This window comes from Somniosus microcephalus, unplaced genomic scaffold, assembly GCF_052327205.1.
Source record: "Somniosus microcephalus isolate GS21.2 unplaced genomic scaffold, FLI_Smic_1.0 unresolved_chr5, whole genome shotgun sequence".
Lineage (NCBI taxonomy): Eukaryota > Metazoa > Chordata > Chondrichthyes > Squaliformes > Somniosidae > Somniosus > Somniosus microcephalus.
Genome location: NW_028225183.1, coordinates 7,460,244 through 7,472,537, shown reverse-complemented (window position 1 = coordinate 7,472,537; position 12,294 = coordinate 7,460,244).

Genomic DNA, 12,294 nt, shown 5'->3' with positions numbered 1-12,294 from the left:
ATTGAAAAGATGTCGGAGGACATTCAAGGCCCAGTATCGGTAGCGCTATTACAAGTGTGTTAAGTGACATATCTGAAAGAGCAGTGCCAGTACAGTGAAGCCATTGATATATCTGAATGAGCAGATCCAGTACAAGTGAGGTCAGTGATATATCTGAATGAGCAGATCCAGTACAAGTGAGGTCAGTGATATATCTGAATGAGCAGAGCCAGTACAAGTGAGGTCAGTGATATATCTGAATGAGCAACGCCAGTACAAGTGAGGTCAGTGATATATCTGAATGAGCACTGCCAGTACAAGTAAGGCCAGTGATATATCTGAATGAGCTGTGCTAGTGCCAATGAGTTCCGTGATATATCTGAATGAGCAGTGTGAGTAAAAGTGATGCAAGTGATATATCTGAATCAGCAATGCCGGCTCAATTGAGGTCTGCAATAATTCTGGATGATTATTGCCAGTACAAGTGAGGTGAATGATATATCTGAATAAGCAGTGCCAGTACAAGTGAGTCCAGTGATATATATGAAAAAGCATAAACCGTGCAAATTATACAGCAATATATCTGAATGAGCAGTGCCTGTAGAAGTGAGGTGAGTGATATATCTGAATGAGCAGTGTCAGTACAAGTGAGGCCAGTGATATATCGGAATGAGCAGTGACAGTACAAGTGAGGTAATTGATATACCTGAATGAGCTGTGCAAGTACAAATAAGATCAGTGATATATCTGAATGTGCAGTGCCAATAAAAGTGAGGCAAGTGATATATCTGGATGAGCAGTGCCAGTACAAGTGAGGTCATTGATATATCTGAATGAGCAGTGCATTTAGAAGTGAGGTCAGTGATGTATCTGGATGATCAGTGCCAGTACAATTGAGGTCAGTGATATATCTGAATGAGCAGTGCTGGTTCAAGTGAGTTCAGTGATATATCTGATTGAGCAATGCCAGTATAATTGAGGTCAGTGATATATCTGAATGAGCAGTGCCAGTAGAAGTGAGGTCAGTGATATATCTGAATGAGCAGTGCCAGTACAAGTAAGGCCAGTGATATATCTGAATGAGCAGTGTGAGTACAAGTGAGGTCAGTGATATATCTGAATGAGTAGTGCCAGTACAAGTGAGGCCAGTGATATATCTGAATGAGCAATGCCAGTACAAGTGAGGTCAGTGATATATCTGAATGAGCACTGCCAGTACAAGTAAGGCCAGTGATATATCTGAATGAGCTGTGCTAGTGCCAATGAGGTCCGTGATATATCTGAATGAGCAGTGTGAGTAAAAGTGATGCAAGTGATATACCTGAATCAGCAATGCCGGCTCAATTGAGGTCTGCAATAATTCTGGATGATTATTGCCAGTACAAGTGAGGTGAATGATATATCTGAATAAGCAGTGCCAGTACAAGTGAGTCCAGTGATATATCTGAAAAAGCATAAACCGTGCAACTTATACAGCAATATAACTGAATGAGCAGTGCCTGTTGAAGTGAGGTGAGTGATATATCTGAATGAGCAGTGTCAGTACAAGTGAGGCCAGTGATAGATCGTAATGAGCAGTGAGAGTACAAGTGAGGTAATTGATATACCTGAATGAGCTGTGCAAGTACAAATAAGATCAGTGATATATCTGAATGTGCCCTGCCAATAAAAGTGAGGCCAGTGATATATCTGGATGAGCAGTGCCAGTACAAGTGAGGTCATTGATATGTATGAATGAGCAGTGCATTTAGAAGTGAGGTCAGTGATGTATCTGGATGATCAGTGCCAGTACAATTGAGGTCAGTGATATATCTGAATGAGCAGTGCTGGTTCAAGTGAGTTCAGTGATATATCTGATTGAGCAGTGCCAGTATAATTGAGGTCAGTGATATATCTGAATGAGCAGTGCCAGTAGAAGTGAGGTCAGTGATATATCTGAATGAGCAGTGCCAGTACAAGTAAGGCCAGTGATATATCTGAATGAGCAGTGTGAGTACAAATGAGGTCAGTGATATACCTGAATGAGTAGTGCCAGTACAAGTGAGGCCAGTGATATATCTGAATGAGCAATGCCAGTACAAGTGAGGTCAGTGATATATCTGAATGAGCACTGCCAGTACAAGTAAGGCCAGTGATATATCTGAATGAGCTGTGCTAGTGCCAATGAGGTCCGTGATATATCTGAATGAGCAGTGTGAGTAAAAGTGAAGCAAGTGATATATCTGAATCAGCAATGCCGGCTCAATTGAGGTCTGCAATAATTCTGGATGATTATTGCCAGTACAAGTGAGGTGAATGATATATCTGAATAAGCAGTGCCAGTAAAAGTGAGTCCAGTGATATATCTGAAAAAGCATAAACCGTGCAAATTATACAGCAATATATCTGATTGAGCAGTGCCTGTAGAAGTGAGGTGAGTGATATACCTGAATGAGCAGTGTCAGTACAAGTGAGGCCAGTGATAGATCGGAATGAGCAGTGACAGTACAAGTGAGGTAATTGATATACCTGAATGAGCTGTGCAAGTACAAATAAGCTCAGTGATATATCTGAATGTGCAGTGCCAATTAAAGTGAGGCCAGTGATATATCTGGATGAGCAGTGCCAGTACAAGTGAGGTCATTGATATATCTGAATGAGCAGTGCATTTAGAAGTGAGGTCAGTGATATATCTGAATGAGCAGTGCTGGTTCAAGTGAGTTCAGTGATATATCTGATTGAGCAGTGCCAGTATAATTGAGGTCAGTGATATATCTGAATGAGCATTGTCAGTAGCAGTCAGTTCAGTGATATACCTGAATGTGCCGTGCAAATTCAATAGAGGCAAGTGATATAACTAAATGAGCAGTTCCACTTCGATTGAGGTCAGTGATATATCTGAATGAGCAGTACCAGTACAAGTAAGGCCAGTGGTATATCTGAATGAGCTGTGCAAATACTAGAGAGGCCAGTGATATATCAGAATGACCAGCGCCAGTAAAAGAGAGATCATTGATATACATGAATGAGCAGTGTAATTTCAAGTGAGCCAGTGTTATACCTGAAAGAGCATTGCCAGTAGACGTTTATTCAGTGATATATTTGAATGAGCTGCGCCAGTACAAGTGAGGCCAATGATATACCTGAATGACCAGTGCCAGTACAAATGAGGCCAGTGAAATAACTGAATGAGCCGTGCCAGTGAAAGTGAGGTCACCTATATACCTGAATCAGCAGTGCCAGTAAAGGTGAGGTCAGTGATATATCTGAATGAGCATTTCAGGTACAAGAGAGATCAGTTATATATCTGAATGAGCAGTGCCAGACCAAGTCAGGCCAGTGATATACCTGAATGAGCAGTGCCAGTAAAAGAGAGATCAGTTATATACATGAATGAGCAGTGCAAGTTCAAGTGAGGCAAGTGTTATATCTGATAGAGCATTGCCAGTTGAAGTTTGTTCAGTGATATATCTGAATGATCAGTGCCAGTACAAGTGAGGTCAGTTACAAATCAGAATGAGTAGTGCCAGTACAAGTGAGGCCAGTGATATATCTGAAGGAGCATAAACCGTACAAATGAGGCCAGTGATATATCTGAATGACCAGAGCCAGTAAAAGTGAGGTCAGTGATATATCTGAATGAGCAGTGCCGGTAAAAGAGAGGTCAGTGATATATCAGAATGAGCAGTGCAAGTTCAAGTGAGCCAGTGATATATCTGAAAGAGCATTGCCAGTAGAAGTTTGTTCAGTGATATATCTGAATGAGCAGTGCCTGTGCGATTGATGCCAGAAAAAAATCTGAATGAGCAGTGCCAGTAAAAGTGAGGTCAGTAACAAATCAGAATGAGTAGATCCAGCACAATTGAGGTCAGTTAAATATATGTGAATGAGCAGAGCCAGTACAAATAAGGCCAGTGATATATCTGAATGAGTAGAAACGGTCGAGTCAGGTCAGTGATATATCTGAATGAGCAATGCCAGTGCAAGTGATTTCAGTGATATATCTGAATGAGCAATGGAGGTAGACGTGAGGTCAGTGATATATCTGAATGAGCAGTGCCAGTACAAGTAAGGCGAGTGATATATCTGAATGAACAGTGCCAGTACAAGTGAGGTCAGTGATATATCTTAATGAGCAGTGCCAGTACAAGTGAGGTCAGTGATATATCTGAATAAGCAGAAACGGTCGAGTCAGGTCAGTGATATATCTGAATGAGCAATGCCAGTACAAGTAAGTTGAGTGATATATCTGAATGAACAGTGCCAGTGCCAATGAGGTCAGTAATAATTCTGGATGAGCAGTGCCAGTACAAGTGAGGTCAGTGATATATCTGAATAAGCAATGCCAGTACAAGTGAGTCCAGTGATATATCGAAATGAGCAGAAACCGTACAAGTGAGGTCAGTGATATATCGAAATGAGCAGGAACCGTACAAGTGAGATCAATGATATTTCTGAATGAGCAGAGCCAGTACAATTGAGGTCAGTGATACATCTGAATGAGCAGTGCAAGTAACATTGAGATCAATAAAATATCTGAATGAGCAGTGCCAGTTCAAGGGTGGTAAGTGATATATCTGAATGAGCAGTGTCAGTACAATGCAGTCAGTGATATATCTTCATGACGACATGCAAGCCGTGACCAATGGTTCAGCTGCAGACCCAATTCACGTACGTACCGGGGTCAACCAAGGCTCTGTCATTGCACCAACGCTCTTCTCAACCTTCCTTGCTGCAATGCTCCATCTCACCCTCAGTAAGCTCCCCACTGAAGTGGAACTAATTTACAGAACAAATGGGAATCTTTTCAACCTCCGTCGCCTGCAGTCCAGATCCAAGGTCATCCCATCCTATGTTGTCGAATTACAGTATGCAGCTTGCGCCTGCGCTCACTCGGAGGTCGCACTCCAATCCATCATAAACATCTTCTCCGAAGCATACGAGAGCATGGGCCTTAAACTAAAAATTCAAAAGACAAAAGTCCTCCAACAAACTGCCTCCGGCATGCAGTGCTGCCCCCCGATTATCAAAATCCATGACAAGGCCATGGACAAAGTGAACCACTTTCCATACCTCGGGAGCCTAATATCAACAAGGGCAGACGTCGACGACGAAGTCCAACACCGCGTTCAGTGTGCCAGTGCAGCCTTCGGTCGCCTGAGGAAGAGAGTGTTTGAAGACAAGGACCTCAAAACAGGCACTAAGCTCATGGTTTACAGGGCAGCAGTGATACCTGCCTTGCTGTATGCCTCAGAGACATGGACCATGTACAGCAGGCGTCAAAGCAGTGGAGAGGTACCACCAACCCTGCCTCTGCAAGATCCTGCAAATACATTGGCAGGATAGGCACACAACGTCAGTGTTCTTGCTCAGGCCAACATCCCCAGCATCGAAGCTCTGACAACGCTCTATCAGCTCCGATGGGCGGGTCATATTGTCCACATGCCTGGTACGAGACTCCCAAAACAATCGGTCTACTTGGAGCTCCGGCCCTGCAATAGAGCTCCAGGTGGGCAGAGGAAACGCTTCAAGGACACTATCAAATCCTCCTTGAAAAAGTGTAACATCCCCACCAATACCTGGGAACCCCTGGCCCTTGACCGCACATAGTGGGGGAGAAGAAACCGGGAAGGCGCCGAACACCTCGAGTCTCTTCGCCGGGAGCAAGCAGAAGCCAAGTGCCGGCAGCGCAAGTAGCGCACATCAACACAAGCACCCCTCACACCCGCCCATTCACCACCGTCTGCCCCACCTGTGACAGAGACTGCAGGTCACACATTGGACTAATTAGTCACAAGCGAGCTCATATTTAATGTGGAAGGAAGTCATCCTCGGTTGCGAGGGAATGCCTAAGAAGAAGAGAATCATATATTACTGAGCAGTGTCAGTACAAGGGAGGTCAGTGATATATCTGAATGAGCAGTGCCTGTACAAGTCTGGTCAGTGATATATCTGAATAAGCTTTGCCAATACACGTGAGGCCAGTGATATATATGAAAGAGCAGTGCAGGTAGAAGTGAGGTCAGTGATATATCTGAATGAGCATTGCCAGTACAAGTAAGGCCAGTGATATATCTGAATGAGTAGTGCCAGTACAATTGAGGTCAGTGATATATCTGAATGAGCAGTGCCAGTACAAGTGAGGTCAGTAACAAATCAGAATGAATAGTGCCAGTACAATTGAGGTCAGTGATATATCTGAATGTGCATTACCAGTACACGTGAGGCCAGTGATATATCTGAATGAGCAGCGCCAATTCAAGTGAGACCAGTGCTATATCTGAATGAGCAGTGAAAGCACAATTAAGGCCAGTGATATATTTGAAAGAGCAGTGCCATTACAAGTGAAGTCAGTGATATATCTGAATGAGCAATGCCTTTACAAGTCAGGTCAGTGATATATCTGAATAAGCATTCAGGGTAAAGCAGCCCACTTGATTGGCACTCCAACCACCACCTTCAACATTCATTCCCTCCACCACCGGCGCACTGTGGCTGCAGTGCGTAGCATCTAGAAGATGTACCGCAGCAACTCGCCAAAGCTCCTTCAGCAGCACCTTCCAAATCCGCGAACTCTACCACTTAGAATGACAAGGGCAGCAGACGCATGGGAACATCACCACCTACAAATTCCCCTCCAAGCCACACACCATCCTGACTTCGAACTGTATCGCCGTTCCTTCACTGTTGCTGGGCCAAAATCCTTGAACTCCCTTCCTAACAGCATTGTGGGTGTACCTACACCATATGGACTGCAGCGGTTCAAGAAGGTGGCTCACCACCATCTTCTCATGGGCAATTCGGGATGGGCACTAATGCAGGCCTAGCCAGCCAGCGACGCCCACATCTATTCAATGAATAAAAAAAAATTCACGTGAGGCCATTGATATATCTGAATGAGCAGTGCCAGTAAATGTGAGGTCAATGATATATCTGAATGAACAGTGCCAGTACAAGAGTGGCCCGTGATATATCTGAACGAGCAATACCAGTATAAGTGAGGTAAGTGATATATCTGAATGAGCAGTGCCAGTGCCAATGAGTTCAGTGATATATCGGAAAGAGCATAGCCAGTAGAAGTTTGTTCAGTGATATATCTGGATGAGTACTGCCAGTACGATTGATGCCAGTGATATATCTGAATGAGCAGTGCCAGTGCAAGTGAGGTCAGTAACAAATCAGAATGAATAGTGCCAGTACAAGTGAGGTCAGTGATATATCTGAATGAGCACTGCCAGTACAAATGAGGCCAGTGATATAACTTAATATGCATCACCAGTACACGTGAGGCCAGTGATATATCTGAATGAGCAGTGCCAATACAAGTGATGTCAGTGATATATCTGAATGAGCAGTGCCAATACACGTGAGACCAGTGTTAAAACAGAATGAACAGTGCAAGCACAATTCAGGCCAGTGATATATCTGAAAGAGCAGTGGTAATACAAGTGAGGTCAGTGATATATCTGAATGAGCAGTGCCAATACAGGTGAGACCAGTGCTAAAACAGAACGAACAGTGAAAGCACAATTCAGGCCAGTGACATATCTGAAAGAGCAGTGCCAATACAAGTGAGGTCAGTGATATCGCTGAATGAGCAATGCTTATACAAGTCAGGTCAGTGATATATCTGAATAAGCATTCAGGATAAATCAGCTCGCTTGATTGGCACTCCATCCACCACCTTCAACATGCACTCCCTCCACCACCGGCACACTGTGGCTGCAGTGTGTACCATCTACAAGATGCACTGCAGCAACTCACCAAAGCTCCTTCAGCAGCACCTTCCAAACCCGCGACCTCTACCACTTAGAAGGACAAGGGCAGCAGATGCATGGGAACATCACCACCTACAAGTTCCCCTCCAAGCCACACACCATCCTGACTTCGACGTGTATCGCCGTTCTTTCACTTTCGCTGGGCCAAAATCCTGGAACTCCCTTCCGAACAGCATTGTGTGTGTACTTACACCATATGGACTGCAGCGGTTCAAGAAGGCGGCTCACCACCATCTTCTCAAGGGCAATTCGGGATGGGCACTAAATGCAGGCTTAGCCAGCCAGCGAAGCCCACATCTCATAAATGAATAAAAAAAAAATTCACCTAAGGCCAGTAATATATCTGAATGAGCATTGCCAGTAAAAATGAGGCCAATGAAATATCTGAATGAGCAGTGCCTGTTCAAGTGAGGCCAGTGATATATCTGAATGAACAGTGCCAGTAAAAGAGGGGCCAGTGATATATCTGAACTAGCACTGCCAGTAAAAGTAAGGTCAGTGATATATCTGAATGAGCAGTGTCAGTACAAGTGATTTCCTTGAAATATCTGAATGAGCATTGCCAACACAAGTGAGACCCGAGATATATCTGAATGAGCAATTTGAGCACAATTCAGGCAAGTGTTATATTGAATGAGCAGTGCCTGTTCAAGAGAGGTCAGTGAAATAACTGAATGAAAAGTGCCAGTACAAATGAGGCCAGTGATATATCTAAAAGAGCAGTGCCAGTACAAGTCAGTTCAGTGATATATATAAATTAGCATTGCCTGTAAATGTGAGGTCAGTGATATATCTGAATGAGCAGTGTCAGTACAAGTGATTTCCTTGAAATATCTGAATGAGCAGTACCAGTACAACTGAGGTCAGTGCCATTGCAATTTAGGACAGTGATATATTTGAATGAGCAGTGCCAGTACATGAGAGGTCCAAATACATCTGAATGAGCATTGCCAGCATAAGTGAGATCAATGTCGTAACTGAATGAGCAGTGCAAGTAAAATTGAGGTCAGTGATATATCTGAAAGAGAAGTACCAGTACAAGTCAGGTCAGTGCTACATCTGAATGAGCATTGCCAGTACACGTGAGGCCAGTGATATATCTGAATGTGCATTGACAGTACACGTGAGGCCAGTGATACATCAGAATGAGCAATGCCTGTACAAGTCAGGTCAGTGATATATCTGAATTAGCAGTGCCACTTCAAGTGAGGTCAGTGATATATATGAATGAGCAGTGCCAGTACAATTGAGGTCAGTGATATATCTGAATGAGCAGTGTCGGTACAATTGTGGCCAGTGATATATCTGAATGAGCAGAGACAATACAAGAGAGGTCAGTAACAAACCAGAATGAGTAGTGCCAGTACAATTGAGGTCAGTGATATATGTGAATGAGCAGAGACAGTAAAACTGAGGTCAGTGACATATCTGAATGAGTAGTGCCAGTGCAAGTGAGGCCAGTGATATATCTGAATAAGCATTCAGGATAAAGCAGCTCGCTTGATTGGCACTCCATCCACCAGTGCCAATGAGGTCAGTGAAATATCTGAATGTGCAGCGCCAGTAAAAGAGAGGTCAAAATACATCTGGATGAGCATTGCCAGTACAGGTGAGGTCAATGATTTATCTGAAAAAGCAGTGCCAGCATAACTGAGATCAATGACGTAATTGAATGAGCAGTGCCAGTAAAATTGAGGTAAGTGATATATCTGAAAGAGAGGAGAAAGTACAAGTCAGGTCAGTGCTAAATCTGAATGGGCACTGCCAGTACACGTGAAGCCAGTGATATATTTGACTGTGCATTGCCAGTACACGTGAGGCCAGTGATATATCTGAATGAGCAATGCCAATACAAGTGAGACCAGTGCTATATCTGAATGAGAAATGCAAGCACAACTCAGGCCAGTGATATATCTGAATGAACAGTGCAGTACAAGTGAGTTCAGTGATATATCTGAAAGAGAAATGCCAGCACAATTCAGGCCAGTGATATATCTGAATGTGCAGTGCCAGTACAAGTGAGGTCAGTAACATATCAGAATGGGTAGTGCCAATAACAGTAAGTTCATTGGTATATGTGAGTGAGCATTGTCAGTAGAACTTAGGCCAGTGATATATCTGAATGAGTAGTGCCAGTACAAGTGAGGTCAGTGATATATCTGAATGAGCTGTGCCAGTACAAGTGAGGCCAGTGATATATCTGAATGAGCAGTGCAAGTACAAGTGAATCCAGTGATATATCTGAATGAGCAGAAATAGTACAAATGAGTCCAGTGTGTAGTGATCAATAGCATGTCATTCTATAGTGGACACTACGTGGAGACGTAGAGCTGTATATAGCTGTATGTATAAGACTACACTACGCAGCTATATATTATATCAAGACTACATTACCCATGAGGCTAGGCTACCCACAAGGCAGCAGTCAAGATGGAAGGCTCTACAAGATGCTGTACAAGTTCAGATGTGCTCAATAAAAGAAGCTAGCAAAAGCTAGCTGTGTTCATAATAAGAATGTCTATTTATTAATGAACATAACATGGTACCAGGGTGGTGAAGATCTGCTGAAAATTGTGAAAAGCGACATGGAGAAATTGAAGACACCAGAGCATTTGAAACTCACAGAAAAAATCGACTACAATTGGCAGACTTTTAAACAGCAATTCGAACTCTACATTGCAGCCATCGGATTCGGTACAAAGCCAGACGCAAGGAAGATGGCGTTGCTGCTTACGGTTGCAGGCCCACAGGCGATAGAGGTATTTAATACATTAGTATTTAATCCAGCGGAGAACAGAGACAAATTAGATGATGTGCTACAGAAATTTGATGCACATTGTTCTCCCAAAAAAAATGAGACGTATGAAAGATATATCTTCCGTTCTCGGACACAGCAGCAAAATGAGACTTTTGATAGCTTTATAACTGATCTGAAACTGAAAGCACAGACATGTAATTTCTCTGAGCTCAAAGCATCCATGATTCGTGACCAGATTGTGCTTGGTATTCATGATAAAAAAGTCAGGGAAGGTCGTTTGAGAGAAACCAAACTAAATATGGAAAATGCGGTGAAAATATGCCAAGCCAGCGACCTAGCTGGAAAGCACGTGCAGACTTTCAGTGAAATCAATAATGACGCGATTGTAATGAGTGATAATGCTGCTGTCGGTGCTGTGTCCTATAAGGGGAAGAAACATGGGCAGAACAGAAATGAAAAGCAATCGGAGGATGAAATTTTTAATTGTAAACGCTCTGATTACAAACACCAATTAAGACAATGCCCAGCGTTTGGAAAAATGTGCACAAAGTGTAATGCAAAGAAACACTTTGCCAAACAATGCTTTTCAAAAGTACAAACTAAGAAAGGGCAACGAGTTAATGTAATTGAGGACACTGATTTAAGTGAGACATTTTTTGTAGGAATGCTGTCATGTGACAATATCAAAAAGGATACAGAAAATGTGCAGCCCTCAGAAATGGACAATGCTGAACATAAAGTTAATGCAGTAAAAGAGGACAAATGGATGATCCCGTTGCAGGTATATGGAGCATTAGTTACCTTGAAACTAGACACTGGGGCAAAAGCAAACTTAATCAGTATGAGTGACATTAACAATATGAAAGAAAAGCCCAAAACACAGAAGAAGTCAGTACTACTGAAGGACTATAATGGACAGATAATAGATAGCTTAGGTGTATGCAGACTTAAAGTGACAGTCAAAGACAAAGTGCATCATCTCATGTTTTCTGTTGTGGCTGAAAGGCTTGATTCACTACTCGGTGACAAAGCTTATGAGGAATTAGAACTGGTCAAAAGAGTCTACCGTATAAACTGTGCCATAAGCAGACCAGATGACTCGGTGGATTCTGTAGTAAATAATTTCCAGGATGTGTTCAAAGGATTTGGAGTTCTAGCATTCACTTACAAGATCCAGCTAAAGCAGGATGCTCAGCCAGTGGTACATGCTCCACGAAGAGTTCCAGCACGCCTGTGTGAAAGGCTCAAGAATGAACTGGACAGAATGACCACACTAGGAGTCATCAGGAAAGTCGAAGAACCAACAGACTGGGTTAAGTCCATGGTATGTGTAAAGAAAAAGAACAATGATCTAAGAATATGCATGGATCCAAAGGACTTAAATGCAAACCTAAAACGTGAACACTACCAGATTCCCAAGCGAGAAGAAATCACCAATGAAATGTCAGGTGCCAGATACTTTACAAAGCTCGATGCCTCACAAGGATTTTGGCAACTAAAACTGGATGAAGAGAGCACCAAATACTGTACCTTCAACACACCATTTGGCAGGTATTGTTTCCTCAGAATGCCTTTCGGGATAATATCTGCATCTGAAATCTTTCATCGAGCGATGGAACACATAATTGAAGGTCTAGAAGGAGTTCGGGTCTATGTTGATGACATCATCATCTGGGGTTCCACACTGAAAGAACACAATGAGAGACTGACTAAAGTGCTACAGAGCATACGCCGGAATGGACTGAAGCTCAACAAAGCCAAGTGTCAGTTTGGCGTCCAGGAAGTCACTTTCCTAGGAGA